The 17590-nt window shown below is 41.3% G+C and overlaps 1 protein-coding gene across 1 annotated transcript in view; it reads right to left on the reverse strand.

Annotated features, from left to right (window-relative positions):
• Nucleotides 1-17590, reverse strand: part of SPAG17 (sperm associated antigen 17) — a 218300-nt gene that overhangs the window by 172671 nt on the left and 28039 nt on the right. The window lies entirely within an intron of this gene.

Here is a 17590-nt window from a genome sequence, read left to right on the forward strand (position 1 = left end):
CTCCAACCCCGCATAGAATCGATGCATATGTCATTCAATAAATTTAAAATAGCTTTTGGAGTTATTTCTTGTTTGACTTGAAGTTGGGTGTTTTTCAATATTCATAGCTACCATCACCAAGGTCTAGGAGTAGACTGCAAGTAGCAGTAGGTTCTCAGGCTAAATAAGTAACACATAAGCGGCTACATAGCACACACTATGTGCCAGATAAGGACTGTTCCAACAGTGGCACTAAAATAATCTAAGGATTGCACTTTAGATAGTCTACCTCATTTAACTCTCACCTTCCCTCCGAGGTAGAGACTCATCACCCCATTTTATAGATAAAGAAACTGAGGCCTGGTGATCACAAGTAAGTAGTAGCTGTGGGAGCTGAACTCAGGCCGCCTAGTTCCAAGGTCCTACTCTGCATCACCATATTTGGTGGCCTCACAGAAGCCTTTTCACCCCTGAAATGGAGCTACCAGGCTCCCATCTAGTATCGCAGCCCCTCCCCAGTCTCTATACCCAGTCCCTATCTTAGCTGGAGGGATGTAGATCTTTTTAGCTTTTTTTTTTTTTTAAATGTTTAAATACTCTTGACTCTCTTACTAGTTTTGTCTTTACCTGGTGCCTCCACTCTAGAGAGCTGGGCTGCTTTCTTTTCCTGAGACCCCTCAGATCCTAAAATAGCTCTGAAAGGTGGCAGAAGGTGCCACTTTGGCATAAGGATTATTCTGAACTAAAGGCACTTGAAAAACGGCAGATGCAAGAAGGGCATTCTAATCTCCCTTTTTCTTCACGAAAACAGGAGATCAAAGCTTCCATGTGAAAGATGCCCTCCCTATACCAGAAGGAAATTAACATCATCGTCACCGAGGACCAGAAGTTGACAGAGAATTCTATACACGAAGACCTTGCCAAAATAATTCTTAACTTCTTTTAGCCTCCCCACATAGTCTACCTACTTTTTCACACTGCCTCTCTCTGTTCAACCCAATATAAAGGCCCATAGTTCTTGCCATTTCTTTGGGAGTGGGGCTTCATTTCCTTACGAGGGCTCCTGTGTCAGGTAAAACGTATGCAAATTTACATGCTTTTCTCCTGTCCGTCTGTCCAATGTCAGTTTAATTCTTGGACCCAGCCGAGAAGAAGCCTCAAAGGGTAAAGGTAAAAAGTTACCTCCCCTGTACTTCATCTGTCTCTTGTCCCCAGGCCTGAATCATGTCTTAGAAACTCAGGCTGGCATCCACCTTCCTTTCCTAGTCGTCTTCTCCTTCGATCCTAGACCATTCCCCTAAAATCCTGCCTCAGTCTGAGTCCAGTGACTGATACTTGCTAGTCACTGACTGGCCTAGATATCTGAGTACGGCTGGTCCCTGAACTTCCTGCACCCCAATGCCAGACCACTAGATGAGTCATTTGCCATTTAGTTAGATTCCACGTTCCACTTCCTAGACTGGAAGTTGCTGGGTGCCCACCCACGCCTTCCTTCCTTTCTGGGAGAATCTGACATTTTTTAGGCGTTCACCCCTCTCCCAATTGGCTCGTGTGCCTCTGGGGACTCGCAGCTCCAGGGGTGGATCCCTTTGCACTAGAAATAATCCTAACCTCCCTGGTCCAGGATTGGTTCAGGATGAGCCTGTGACCTAGTTCAGGCCAGTGGGATGTGAGGAGTGGTCTCCTGGGGTTGCTGGATCCCATATCCTCAGTCCTGATGCTTTCGGAAGAGGCTGCAGCCATCCCACCACCATAGGAAGCTGGAGCCGTCACACAGATGGAGGAAGGGTCGTTCCTCACAGATGCAGGAAGTGGGGCTGGAGCCTGTGGGCTAAGCTGACCCCAAAACCTGTCTAGACTTCTAGTTATACAAGCCAGTACACTCCCTTTTGTTTAAGCCAGTTTTAATCTTCTTCTTGTGAATTTAGAAGTAAGGTGACCAAGCTGGTACCGATACGGTGAGATGCATGCCTTCAAACCACTAGAGACTTTTTTTTAAAAAACAGTGATTACGTGTCTTTCAGGTCAGCAGCACTAGCATCACCTGGGACCTTGTTAGTTATGCGAATTCTTGGGCTCGGCCCAGACCTGCTGCATCTGAGGCTCTGCGGGTGGGCCCAGCAGTCTGTGGTTTAACCTGATGTTTAACCTGATGTACTCAGGTCTGAGAGCCACTGCTTTCTGGTTTCTTTGGTGGCCTTTCACACTAACATATTTAATTCACATATTATCAGCACCCCTGCGTCCCTTGTTCTTAGTAATGTGCATCTATATTGCTTAATTTTTTGTATCTATCTTTCTAAAATATAGAGTTACCAAGCTGCTGATTTCAGAGGACAGCCTGGAGTGGGATTTCTGCTAATGTCCTGCTGGGCAAAGAATGTATTCAGCGTGTCAACTCTCTCCTCTTTCCCCCTCAAAACTCTACTCCTTCACAATTAAAAAAAAGCTGTAGTGTTTCTCTAGCTTGGTTGTGGACAGTATTCTTCAAGGCTATTGCTGCCTCCTAACTTTCAATCTATTCCAAACCTGTCCCATATAGAGGCTTGTTTTCTAAGTTTCCCGTGTCCTCTCCTAATCTCTTGGACTCACGGAGGAAGCATACAGGGTATTGATGTCTCCTGGCTGGCTACTGGGAGAGCCCTTTGTGAGCAGACGGATGCTGCCTAGTTTCCCATAAGTGTTTCTCTGTGTGCCCTGTGGACCACCTGCCCCATAATCCCTGAGACCCTAGTTAAAGACACAGATTACCTGGGATCTACCCCCAGAACCACCAAATCAATCTCTGGAGGTGAGGTTCTAGGAGCATAAAGTTTCAACAAGCATTCTAGAGATTCTTAAATACCCTTGAGTTTAAGAACTGGGGAAAAGGTCATTTACATATTGACCCTAGGATGACTAACCGAGTGTTTTCCCAGGGCTTGGTACTTTCAGGGCTAAAACTGAAAGTCCCTGGCACCCAGGACAGTTGGTCACCCTAAGATAGCAAGTTCTCAAGGCGAACCATTTTGAGACTGTCAGAGCTAAGGGGATAGTGTCGTTAGCCTGACTTTATCCCTTGCTTTGCTTTCCCCAGTCTTTCTAGCCCATAGAAGAGGGGTGTATTCCAGAAACTGAGAGTGACTGAAAGCACTCGAGGGGTGTGGGTGGGGCCAAGAGTGGCAGGTGGGGGGACGGGGAGGGGAGAGAATTAGGGGAAACTTGACATTGAAGAAGTAAGCAGGGGTGAGGCCACCAGCTGCTCAAATAACATACTAAAGGAATTTGGATTTTATCTTGACAGTGATAAGGAGACACAGAGTTTTAGGCAGGTTAGAGACATGATCAGATGTATAGAGGTCTCCTTCTGAGTCCTGGCATTTCATTTATCTTCAGTGACTGTTCTTATGCAGCAAAACCCCCAGGCTTTCTTAGATGTCTTGGTAACCAAAACCCTTGAATGTGTATTTCAGGGCTTACACTCTGTACCCTCCCCCTCCAGCTTTGTTTGACTGTCATTTGCTCCTAGCGCTAGAGGCATACATGTTGATCAGAGGCATTCTGATTTGCTCAGAGGCTATAGACAAAGAAGTGGGCAGGCAGGCAGTAGTACCATCTGCCTTGAAGAGCAGGGGAATGAGCAAAGCATGAACATTCTCTGGCCCTTCTCAGATCACTGTTACTTTGGCAGAACTCAACAGATTGGAGAATGTAAATATCCTAAAGGCACCGGCCTTCAATGGTACTTCTGTTTCTCCAGTTCTGAGAACAGTGCCTGGCACAAGTGCTCAAAAGTGAAAGAATGGATGGATGGATGAACACTGGGCCATGGAGAATGGGAGGAGGAGAATAAGTGGGGCCATTGTCCTGTTCTGGGTGGTGGCGAGGGGGAGCCAGAGTGCAGATGGAGAGTTCACCTTTGGGGAGGATGGCCCCTCTCCCGGCCCCGTGAGCAGCATGTGGACATAGGTGTGGCTGCGTCTCTCCAAGTGCAGGCTTGGGAGTGCCTGGATGCTTGTTGAGAAGGCGTGTTCCTGGACTTTCCTGAAGACACCCCTGATCCCCGTCACTGTGGCTGGGATCTCGCACAGGCATTTTTAAATGAGCTCTGCAGGTGATTTGGAGGCTTGCCACTTTAAGGACCACTGACACAAAGAGGCAAGAAGAGGTTTAGCAATCGGAAGGGCTCACACCAAAGGCCTTCCTGCAACAACCCCTCCCAGATTCCCCTGTCTGAGACAATTCTCCCTGGTCCCGCTCCCCGGCCCTTGTTCATATTTCCATCCAGTCCCCTCCTGCAGGTGTGCCTGTATTAGCAGCCTTGAATGTGTGTCCTTCTCCTTCAGGGCACCTGGAGCTTGGCAGGGCCCCCAATGATGGCTTCTTCCTTTTCGTAACCCTCACAGCATCTAAAATCTGCTTTAAATCAAAGCAAATATTCCTCATTCTGAATTTAGACAACAGTGGTTCCCCTCCCATTATCACAAGAAATCCGAAAACAAAATTACATAATCATTTCGCTTTCATGAATTCCGTAATCACAAAACACAGCCAATAAAAATATGATTAAATGTTTAACCTTACAATTTTTGCTTATCAAATTGACTAAGATAAAAAATACAATGTTGAAGAGGGTGTGGTTAAATTGGAACTGTTAGAAGGAATGTAAATTGGCACAAATTATCTCGAATGCATTTTGACAATGTATGTCAAGAGCTTTACAAAGATTTATATACTTTGATTCAGTAATTACACTTCTTGAAATTTTTCATAAGGAAACAATCAAGGTCCTCACTATTGGTAAACAGTCTAAATTTAGCAAAAGGGGGAGTGGTTAAGTGAACTATTGAATAGAGACATGTTTTCTATTATATAGACACTGTATATGGATTTAGAAAAAGGCTAATGTCATAATATATGAAAAGGATATGATAGAAAGTATATACAGTTCCTATTTTTCAAAAAGAAGCATGCACCTCTGAATGGTGGAATAGTCTACAGATACTTAGGCGCCTAATACTATATGGGCTATGCTCTTTCTGCATTTCCCAGATTTTCTACAATTAACTTGTACTGTATTGCTTTTTTAATAAAACAGCTAATAAATGAAATATACAATGTAAATGCTATACAGCAATGGACTGTTATTAATAGTGCCACCCTTCCATCCTCCTGCAGAATTTTTCCTGCACGCTGATTCTAATATCTTCACCTCTCACATTACTTTCCAGCTCAGAATTCCTCAACGGATCCCATACCGAAAGGATAAAGTGTTCACTCCTTAGCAGGGCACGCCAAGCCCTTTATGACCTAGTCTTGACACACTTGTCTGGTCTCGTTCCTAGCTGCTCCTTCCACTATCCCTCCTATCCTTCAGGGATGCCCATTATTTGGAATTTCTTGGTTATGCCGCGCTGCCTATGTCTGCCTGATTTTGCCTGGGCTGATTCCTCTGCCTAGAATTCCCTCTCCTCCTTCCTTACTTCATAAATTCCCCATTCAGCTTTCTAGCCATTTTCCTAAAACCTTTCCCTCAAAACTTTAGAAAGATTTAGGCATTGCTCTGTGCATTCAATGTACCCTTAACAACTCTGTTGTTATCGTATGGTAATAAACTGCTCATTTCCATATCTGTCTTTTAGGTTGAAGGCTAGAATTAACTTTATGATGGGCACATGGTAAACAACCAATACAATACATGCTGAATGAAAGAATCAGCACACAAATCACAAAGCCCTTCACAAACATCGTGCAGGCTGTCCCTTGTAAAAGGGTACCCTGTGACGGCCAGCGTGGCTGACATCCAGCCAGCCCTCCTCTTGCGAAGCCAGTGTGCTCAGAGGCTGGGAAAACGCTTGGCACTAGTTCACTAATTGAGAAAGTGACTGGTGTCAGGGGAAGTGCCTGATGTGCCAGAGACTCATTCCACAGACCCATTGCACAAACATTTATTGTGTCCAGCCAAAGTGCGAAAATCAGTGGATTCGGTCTCCAAATGCACCCCTGGGCATGAGCAAGAGTATCAACCAAGAGGGGGGGAAAATATTAGAACCCCTGATTACATTTGCCTTTATTTTGTCCTTTTTAATTCTTAATTTTGAGGATGTTCTATGATATTTGTAATATGTTCATATACACACACACAATGTACACGGAACAAACGCTCTATTTTTTTTTTTTTTTTTGAACTGATGGGATATGTGATCAAAATAACTTGGGATTGCTAGCCTAGAGCGCTGGGGTTTTAGTGATGAATAACACATGTCCTCTAATGCTCATGCCGTTCACTACAAAGTAGCGGGAGGCAGATACAAACAAACAACCACGATATAACACAGCAAGATGAACTTTGCCTGCGGGAATCCAAGGAGATTTCACAAAAGAGATGACACTTGAACAGGGTTATTTGGCTGCTAAATGGGAACATTTAAGTCTAAATTTTACATAATTCTATTTAACTCGGTGCACTTTGCACTTACTGAGGAAGGAGCATAAAGTGAATGGCTAAAAAGGGATGAGCTAGAGCTGCTCCAAAACCGTGGCTTCATCACCTAAAGGGATGGAGATATGTGTGTGTTTGCTTACGGTGCCAAGTAGACGTGATTTGATACAGAAATTCTAGATTTACAGTCACTTCATCATTCTTGATCAAGTTCTACCCCAACCTTTTATCTCCTCAAAAAAACCCCAGGTCCCAAGGGCTCTAGAGAAAATCCTAAGTTAATATCTGCCAATCCGTATTTGTATTTTCCCTATCTAATTTGGTTTATTTATTTTGCAACTTTGTGCAGAGGGGTCAGGTATTCTAAGTGGGGAATGTCTTTAGCCCTGGGAATGATGTGAATGACTGATAAAGTCTAATCCGAAGTCTGAGGCCAAACGTGTGCCTGCGGAAGCCTGTGTTTGGCACAATTCTTTTAGAAACTTTAAGACCGGGGGAAATACTTCCTCGGTAACAGCACTAGAGAAAACTCCCAGAGGGCTTGCTCCTTTGTTTAGGTGAATTACTAAGCAGGTTAAACTTAACTGTCAGCTCCTTGACTGTAGGGACTGCGTCTCAAAGAGCCTGACGTAACAGAGTGAAGCCTGAATACGGAGCCTGCGTTCCAACATGGGGCTCTGACGTTATCAGCTGCGGGCGCAAGGCAAGTCACTTAACCTCTTCGAGACTCTCTGCTCGTTTGCTACATGAGAATAATAAGATGTAAGTCAGCTTCACAAGGTTGTTGGGATCAAATCTACATTGTGTGTGAAAAGTATTTTATACTCTAAAAGGCATCTTCCAAATGTGAGTTGTTATTATTCTTGTTAATAAAGTCCCAGCAAAAAGCATTGCCTGTTGGAGAAAATGTCACATGCCATAAAATACTGATTCAAAAAAGACTGATTGAGTGAATGAACGTGGAAGAGGTTTAGTTTCAACAAATTCACTCAATGGTGATGCAGAAATGGTTTCTGGGGACTCGCCTTGTTACCCCGCGCCTTCAATCTTGCTAACTCCTTCCCCTATTCTCCCTGTCCAAATGAACATTCCCTCAGAGGTCCAGCTTTTACTTCTGATAAATAAACGCATGTTGATAGGATAACGGTATAATGGGTTAGCATGCTGAAAATGCAGTTTCATTTCATCTGAACCAGGGTTTTACCGACCCTGTGCCTGAACCCAGGCCTTGCGGGGGCTATTTTTGGACAGGCAGAACTTCCAGCACCTCTTATATCATATCTCACGGCAACTGCCCTCTCCACCTACATACAGGGTGGGCCTGCATACATAAAACAGGACACTAAAACCTCTTTCTCCCATCTGATGACTCATCTTTGTCTCTACTTTCAGAAAGGGAAAGCACCATACATAGACTTTACCAATCCAATCCATTTTCCTTTGCTTCTCCCCAAAGAGGAGAAAGAGTATGTATGTGTGTGTGTGTGTGTGTGTGTGTGTGTGTGTGTTCCTCCCATGATTGAGGAATCCTGAAATGAACCTCTATAAGAACCCCTGACAATGTTCTGTGGATGGTTTTGCACATGGAATTGAAACAAGTTGGCAGGAAGAAGAATTCTTTCTGCATAATTCAAAGCAGACATTTTACTAGGGGAAAAGCAAATCAGAAATTTGCTGTCAGTCCTTGAAATTTTATTAGTTACAAAAAGTAATATATTAGCCCCTTGCATTAAATCCAGATAGGATCTACCCTTTTTTTTTCCCCCTCTCAATGATATTCCTAAAATGAATCTTTGAGAATGTACTACAAGACTAGCTCCTCATAAATTCGTAAGACTCAGCAGTGGTGGCCTGTGACTATGTTACGTGTTATTAGCTTCTCCTCTGCTTCTCTGCAGCTCCAGTGATAAAGGATAATATTATAAGACTTGAGAATAACTGAACTAATTACATGTTCCTTCCGATAAAGAGGATAATCTAATTAAATATTTCCCAATGAGTGAGTGAGCCCGGGTGAGTCTGAGTACTGTAATCCAAATAAGTATGAAGCCAAAAGATGCAATTTTAAAGGAAAGGGGTTTATTGAACAATTGCACTTTTTCTGGGTAAGAATTTTTGTAGGACTGGTTTTCTAGTTTTCAAACCTCTAAACTCATAATGATATATTTTAATATATTTTGGAAGCAATATAGAGATCATATTTTAACTTACATTATCAGGTTACTTAATTGGGTTTGAGGGGTTTTTCGGCCAGTCAAGTGTGTGAAATAGAAGAATGGATGGACTTCAAAACACAATATCTATCTGAAATTCACTTATTCAAATTAATATTCTGTGAATTAGTATGCACAGTAGCTTTTCAGTAAATATAAATGAATTTCTATCTAATAGTCAATTCTCTCACCTTTAGTTTGGTATTTCTTCTTCCTTTCCTTGCTACCAAAGATGGAGGAATGAGTTAGAATTTCAGAAATAGAGGTCACACTAAAAATACGTAGAAGCATGAAAACTGTTACCATACTTCAATTCCAGCTACACATTCTCTCCCTCTCAGGAAGCAAGGCCATCTATATCTTTGTTGCATCTCTGACTGTTTTGGTGACGGCTCTGCCCCTCCCTTTCTCCTCTTTCCAACATACCCTGTCTGGGGACCATTACCCTTCTGGCTGAAAGTTGTGAACAATAAGTGAGGTCAGCCACAGGGCTCAATGAAGGACAGACTCAATTATAACCAAGGCTTAAATCTATAACTTTTACATCAGACTTGCTACAAAGTATTAAAACGTCATGAAATAGCAGGAAACAAACATAGTATTTACAACATGATGGACTACCAGCTCTTGAGGGCAGAGACCAGGTCTAACTGAATCTTGTGCCCGCTCTCCAGCCTGTAATAGAAACTCTGTAAACGTCTGCTGAGTGAGGGCTGAACAAGGATGAGTGTCTACAATACCCTTTACTCCAGGGAGATGCAGAAGGAAGATAACACAAAATAGGTTTAGAGGACTCTAAGGTATTGGTTTTTCAAACTTTTTCGGACCTATATTTACAGCAAAAACTGTTTACATCACAAACCACACACACACACACACAGTTGCCACCAACTAAATATCTGTGTAAACCACTGGGTTGTAACCCATAATTAGAAAACCACCATATGGGATATGGAACCAAAGAAGAGAAAAAAGAAGGGACCAAAACTGCTAGTACCCAGGAAATATTACTGAACTACCATTGTTGAAATGGTCCAATGTGTCCTGCTTGTGGTCCTTACCAGTAACTCTCACTAGTCCTTCATTAATAAATTAGTTTTTTCAGACAGCAAACACCTCTTCAAATACTTATTATGTACCAGCACCACACCAGGCATGTAAAGATACAAAAAATGAAAATGACTAAAAAATCTGATTTCCTTTTTGACATCTCTGCTCTTAGAATATCTGTCAGACATATCAAATTTAACCCAGGCCAAACTGTACTTCCACATTTCCCCCGAATTTAATCTTCTTCAGTTTTTTCTATTGGAAGATATTTTGACTGAGTTTCTCAAGTCAGAACTTTGGAATCACTCCTGAAACTCACTTCTTCTCCCTCACCCCTCACATCTCACAGTGGCATCATTATGCTGATTCTTCCTCCTTAATATACTCTGAATCTGCCTGCTCTCTCCATCTCCACCTGGTCATCCCAATGACCTCCTAACCGGCCTCCTCACTTCCATGTTTATCTCATGACCCCATCCCAATTTATATTTCACTCTGAAGTAGGAAAATATTCTGAAAAAGAACTCAGATTGTGTCACTTTCCCCTTTAAAAGGCTTGACGGCTTCCTATTTCCTAGGAAGTAAAAATGCAAACTCTTGCTTAACAAGGACATACTAGCTCCTGCAGATCTGGCCGCTGTCCACCTCTGTCTCACACTCTCTCTCTAATTAAATTCTAGGCACACTGGCCTTTTTCATTCCTCTGACATCTTTCACTCCTGCCTTAGACTCTTTGCACATGCTGTTCCCCCTGCCTGAATATTTTCCCCACTCTTCTCACTTGGCCTTTTTTTCATCTTTCAGTTTATCTCCAAACACTCAGTTTAAAGTATTTTCCATGTAATTCCTTCTGATTTAAAGCAATTATCACAATTTTAACTGTGTATATATTTTTTTGCTTAATGTCTGTCTGCCTTCCCCATTCAAATGTAAGCTCCGTGAGGGCAGGAAATTATATCTGTTTTATACACTAAGATAAACTCAACCATAGATTTGGTACATGATAGACATTCAAATACTTGTGCATGAAAGTGAAGCATTTCTTAAACCTTCGTTATTGTCACTTGATCATTTAGCCAAAGCCGTGTATCTGTGCATCGATGACTGAATAGATAAACAAAATGTCATAGATACATACAATGGAATATTACTCAGCCTTGAAAAAGAAGGAAATTCTGACATATGCTACAATGTGGATAAAACTTGAAGACATTATGCTTAGTGAAATAAGCTAGTCACTAGAGGACAAATACTGTATGATTCCACCGATATGAGGTACCTAGAGTTGTTTAGTTGTTAGAAACAGAAGGTAGAATGACTGTCAGGGCTGGGGCAGGAAATGAGGAGTTGCTTACTGAATACCGAGTTTTAGTTTTGTAAGATAAAAGAAGTTGGGAAGGTTTGCTGCACAACAATGTGAATATATTAAACACTATGGAACTGTACACTTAGAAATAGTCAAGACTGTAAATTTTATGTATTTTTTTACCACAATAAAAAATTAAAAATAAAAAACCCTGCTCATAAATGTTTCTTTTCTTTCTTGCTTCTTAAAATACAAAACTGTAACAATCACTGAGAATAGAAATTTTAAAAATAACATTAATTATAATAGCTAAATCTTATTGGACACTTACTCTAGGTCAAGAATTATGCTAAGTATTTTATATTTACTGTTTCATTTAATCATCGTTACAGCTTTATGAAGTAGATAGTATTATCAATGCTGAGTTTACAAAGAACTGAAGTACAGCAGAGTTATGTAACTTGTCCAAGATTACATAGCTAGTAAGTAGTAGAATCAGCATATAGCCCAGGCAGTCTGTTTTGGATCAGTGCATCTAACTCCTGGGTCTAGGTCTCATCAAACTAGCAGAAGGCACTCTGAAAGACTCAGTCACCTTAACCATACAAATCTTAACTCTAAGAATTAAAAATTCCAGTTGACCCAAACATTTGAGCAGAAGCCACTCATGAACATGGCTCAAAAATAACTAAAATTGTTTGACACCTTCATTATCTGCTGATATACCTTCACTGTTTCTGCCTGAGTAGTAGGAAAAGTAATAACTATATCACAGAACTACGGAGAGATTTCACGCCTAATTCTAATTACTAACAGCAGCTTGCATTCAAGAAATGTGAAACCACAACCACCACTTGTAGAAACTAAACTATTTTTAATTTTTGTGTAAAGACAAGGAGAAGGAACAAAGGCTTCCAAATCAACCAGTTACTTAAACTTCCTGAGCTTCACTTTCATCATTTGTTAATTATCTCCTGGCAAGTTGTTGAGAAGATTAGGTTAGCTAATATATATGAGGCACCCAGCACACAAAACTTGGAATAAACTAAGTGTTCAACGAATGGTAACTATTATTACCGTATGTAAAGGGGGGTTAGTCACAGTCTTAGATACAGGAATAGGATGAGATCGTCTTCGTGATTCTGTCTCCAGTATCCTTCCAATCATGGTGGAAGTGTAATGTAACATGTTGGAGAGGCTCCAAACCCCACCCAGTTAGGACAGTGATGGCCACTCTTCACTAGCTGAACCTTGCTTTATTCTTGTGGCTGCTTCTCCACTGATAGCTGTGTGTCCTGGAATTCTTGACTATATTCCTGCCTTGCCCAGCAGTTCTCCCACTGGTCAAAGGTCCTAGCCAGCACCCCAATCCTTGCACGGTGTGCATTTCGCGCTGATGAATCCCAGGGTCCTCAGCTTCAGGTACCATTCTTCCCCAGTGACTACTGGCCTCCCCCTGGACTGTTGACTATTTGCCACATGGGCTTGGCCAGCCGCCTGCGCCTCAGGGTGGAAAAGAGCTGAGGGCACCATTTGGATGTCTCTGAGTGCCTTTGCTTGAGTTGTGCTTTCCTCTGAAAACAGAACTCCAGGTTTCTGACATGAGAAGCAAACGTACTGCACCCCAGGAGCCCTGACCTTCTGCTCCTCAGTGACTAGCTTGGCCTTACTTTCTCTGCTGGGCTGCTCAGGCCTCCTCCAGAAAGAGGAGGCTCAGGGTTGATAACCCATCTGACTGCTCTTTTTCCCATTTCGACAAAATGCATTCGCTTGCAACTCTTCATAACCCTTTATAAACATTTCTAGCACTGTGATTTCTCCTCGTTTTCCCTTCTTTGGGTGAGAAACGCCTCCAGAGCCCAGCTTTTGACACAACAACTCCCAGATTGTTTTTATAGTCCCAACGTAGTACTTCTTTGTTACAGCTCAATATTCCTGAATTTTGTTCCAAGTCATTATTTTACATTTATAAATATCAGGTTGTATTAATTGGTTCCAGCTTTAAAAATGTTCCATCAGAGGTTATTTTCTTCTATTTTGACAGTGGTTTCTAAACCTGGAGCGCCAAGGCCCTGATGTGGGCCATGTTCTGCAAGCATCCCTGAAGGACTGATGTGGAACAGAAAAGATACTCAGACCCTGGGCCTCGCTGTGTTCTTTGAAGACTGTGCTGGCCATAATAGCTTCAAAGAATTTCAACAAGTTCCTAAGACATGACCTTCCCTTTCCGAAAACCACGTTGGCCAGGCTTGTCTTAATCAAGCTGTGCTTTTCTAAGCATCCTTTTACTTGATCTCCTGCAGCAGTTTTTAATACTTTCCCTACAAGTGAAGTTAAACTAACTGGTCTGTAATTTCCTGGTGTGTCCCTAAGCTCTATGAAATAACGGCATTAGGTTGGCTACCTTCCAATTCTTCCTGACTTTTTTTGTTTTGTTTTAAAATGCAGGATTGAAAAGGCCAGAGAATGCTTCCTGTCTCGCTTTCCCTTCGTTCCTTCCATGACATACTGCTCTTTCTGTTCCCAGTAGATCTGCCATTTTAATAACTTCAAACCTCTTAAATGTGTTCACTTATTATTTGTTCCTATCTCTGAAGCATGAGTTTTCCATTTTTCATTTTGACAAGGGCCACCCCAAAAAATAAGGGTTTACAATTCTACTGAATAGATTATTAATTTGAGGCACTGTTTAAGAAATGTTTCATATTAGGAATCTGGAAAAGGGAGGCAACTAGATAATAATTAAGTCTGTGTTCTTACTTGTGAGTTATTACAAACACATTTTGGGGAAAGAGCTGAGAAATATGTCTACACACCCAGGAATGGGAACCAAAAATGGAACTATTATATCTGGGAATTCTAATCTAAAGTACTAGCAAAGCGTTTTAAAAATGTGGTGAAACTAATTTGATCAGAAGATATAAAATTTGCATCTTATATCTGTTTTAACTGCATTTGGTTTATTACTCTCATATCTAATACCATAAAAGTCTTTCCACATTTAATAATCTCCCAGAATTATCTCCCAATGGAAAAGCCCATTTTAATATTTAAATTAAAAGTTTTAGTTTTTACTGAGAGGAGTAAAGAGGAAAATTAATAATTATTTGTATTTGTAAAATTGCAATGTATCACATAATCTTTAGGATTGTCCAAGTTCTTTATTGTATAGAATTGACTATTCTTTGAAGTAAGTGAGACATAAACAAGGACATAAAAAACTTCATTCTTTAAAGATGATTTTTGTTTCAGCAGACTATTGGGTTTTGTTTGTATAGTGACCCAATTTCTCTTTTCTGAATAAGTCACAGACAGGCACATAAACCACAGCCTATGTGTGGATAGAGGCCCATCTCCCGATAGGGAGGCATGACGATCACCCTTATGGAATGAGAACTACGCAGTGGAATATACAACTTTTAAGATGGTAGACTCTAATTTCAGATAAGTTGGATAAACAACCCCCTTGCCCAGTTGGTAGTTTTTTCTTTCTAATTTATCAAAACTACAATGTCAAAGTCTGAAAATTTTACATCTCTCATAGTGCTCACATACCGTGTATCAGATTTAACCATAAGAGGGATGATCTTTGCATGTATGATATACTTAGACCCCTCTCATAGGTAACAGTTCAGTTGACTCTGGATGACCATTAATATTTTCCTTTTTGGTTTAGGTCAGGACTGAGTATACCTGCAAACGAACAGGTCAGATTCTCTATGTGGACCATAAAGCACACACACAAATATTTGTGCATATTTAGTGAATTAATTTAAGTGCAGCCATGAATCTTAAAGCATGGATTTTTTTCCAGTGTTTGAAATGTTTTCTCATAGATTTCCACCTTTAGGATCTTAAAGTTGTAATTAAGATATGTACAGGGCTTACCTTTGCTATTTCATATGTATTGTACCATGTAACTACAAATTTAGTACATATGCTTTCAGTCTTCTCTCTCACTCCTATGCCTTTACTTGAGCTGTTCCCTTCTCAGAGAATGTGCCCTCTCCCTCCCACATTTGAAAGTCAAGACCTATCCATCCAAAAGGTGGACAGCTTTGAGCCCAGTGAAAGAGTACTGGGTTTGCGGTAAAGTGGAAAAATCTGAGGCTATGTGTTTAACTATGGTTAAATCCAAGTTCTTCAGTTTTCTAATTAGCAAGCTTCCTACCTTCTCTATGCCTCCATCTTCCCCTATGTAAGCTGGGGATATATACATTTCCTTTTAGAACTGTGATATGGGTCAATCGGGATAACATGTTTAAAAGATCAGACTTGTCAGCTCCCCTTCCTTTCCAATGCCACCTTCTCCACAAAGCTCCTCTAGATCTCACCCCTCCCCAATCCACCCAGGCTAACAGTAACCTCATCTTCCTTTAAATGTCCAGAACACTCCAACTGTCCCTCATAGACTTCCCTGACTATTTTCTGCATTGTGTTACTCAATTTAACAAACATTTATTGAATACCTACTATGTGTCAGGCATATATATATATATATATATATATATATATATATTTCTTTTTCTTCCTAACTAGTCCTTAAGCTTCTTGAGGTTAAAGTCTTTATAATATTCATACTCCCCTCCCTCCATTGTCTAGATAGTGTTTGACACCTAGTGCTTGAACAAGAATGTACTGGTTAATTGTTTGGTATTTGGTAAAACTGGTCACTAATAATTCAGGCAACATCTGTATATCCATTCTCATGTGCGTACACTTGTTCAAATAGGATTGCATGGTGAAAATTATGCTTATAAGTAATGCCAGTATATGGGATCATAATCATATTCATCCTCATTAAATGCTACTACTATACCTACTACTACACTACTACTACTACTATAAGAAAAATAAAGTGATAGCTAACATCCCTAAGACTATAGGCAAAGGGGAAACTTCTCTTCCCATTCCCACATAGGTCCTTGGAGTAGTTCCTGCTAGAGCAAAACTTGTTTCCAAAAAGAGAAGGTGAAGGAACACATGGGTAGTTTTGTCTCTGTGGAATCACATTAGCACAAATCTAAGCAGGTTTTCAAAGAACTGTGGTTTATAAATAAATATTCTCTCATATATACAATATCATGGCTAGATGAAATTCTAAAGTTTCAGGGGAAATTACACAATTTCAAAACGAGGCTGTGTGTACACAGGACCAAGCCATCCAAATGAAAGCTTGAGCAAATCATTGTGGAATGCGGTCTTTGCTAGCCCAGACATTTCAAGTCGTTATTGGAAATATGTAATGAGGTTCTGACACTCTTTTACTACTCATGGATCAACTGCGCTAGAATGAAGTTTCACTCGAATTCTCTGCTCCTAATCGACCGCAGGCTGGGAAACCAGAAAGTCAAATTGGTTAGAACTGTGTTTAAAGTAAGAACGACGAGGCTCTGATCTAAGGCCAATGAGAGTATCCTACAAATAGTAGTCAATGTAAGTGCGTGGCCTTTAAAATATCTATTTTGAGTTCTCCTTCCTCCAAAATGGAGATCGAAAAGGAAACAGAACTCTATGAATTTCCCATGTAACGTAAGTAATTTTGTTGGATTCTCTTTTCTTTCCCCATTGCAGAGTTTCCTTTGAGAAGGAAAACATAAGACTTCCTAAACAGGCTCCCGAGGAATTCACCTGTGGCCACAGACCGAGCAAGATTTTAAGCAGAAATAGAGTCAAGAGCCGGCTGTCTGCATGCCTGGAAAGTCCAGAGGTCCCCAGAGAGTTTGGCTTGTGGGTCTCTTTCACGGCCACACTCCTAACTGCCTTGGAGCTCTCAGTAGGCACTGCCTGTAACTTTTCACTTCTCTTGGGAAGAGGGACCAAAACGGGTCCTAAGTGTGGAGGGACTGAGGTTGGATATGTGCCCTTCTTGTCCAGATGTGCATTCTGGCCATGGCTAATGTCGCCCAGGAACCCAAATTTGTTTTCTGTTTTTGATCCATTCTTGCTACAGTGATTGACATTAATGCACGTCTGGTGCACCCCAGGTCCATCTCTGTGGTGCTCCTGCTGCCTTCCCTTTTCTTCTGGAACCATTCAGAAAAGGGTATGTGAGCGGGTGTGGGAGGCTTATTGCCCAAATGCTCCACTGGAAGAATGCAGGGGAGCCAGATGTGAAATGGACCTCCCCTGAGTGAAGGCTATGAGGAGTCATAGCACACATTGGAGAGGAATGGTTTTCTAACCGAACTCTGGATTTGTAACATCGGGCTATCCCACATCCAAGCCAAAATGCCTGTCCACATCAGACGTCAAAACTGGCCCGTTATCATCTCTGATTTTCACTGAGCATCTTTGAAGAAGAAAGAGTCCTTTGGAGGCGGGGGCTAATTGATCCCAGGCCTGAGAATTGGACATGGATTTCTATGGCTACTTCAGAAGAAAACTTCCAATATTTTAAATCCAGGTACCACATAATGTTTCAACTGGGGCATGCACATGCAGGACATCATAACAAAAGCTAGAAGGCTCATTATTTGACTTCATCAGCGCAGAATGAGTTTTTTGCCATGATAGCGAGAGTAGTGTAGCAAGAGTTAATGCTAAAAATCCACAGTATTGGCAATTGTAAATAAGTCCAATGGAACCTGTTCAGATAGTACTCAGGCAACACTACAGAGT

This window comes from Aethalodelphis obliquidens, unplaced genomic scaffold (assembly GCF_003676395.1).
Source record: "Aethalodelphis obliquidens isolate GAN/ISIS:26980383/991018 unplaced genomic scaffold, ASM367639v1 scaffold70, whole genome shotgun sequence".
Taxonomy (NCBI): domain Eukaryota; kingdom Metazoa; phylum Chordata; class Mammalia; order Artiodactyla; family Delphinidae; genus Aethalodelphis; species Aethalodelphis obliquidens.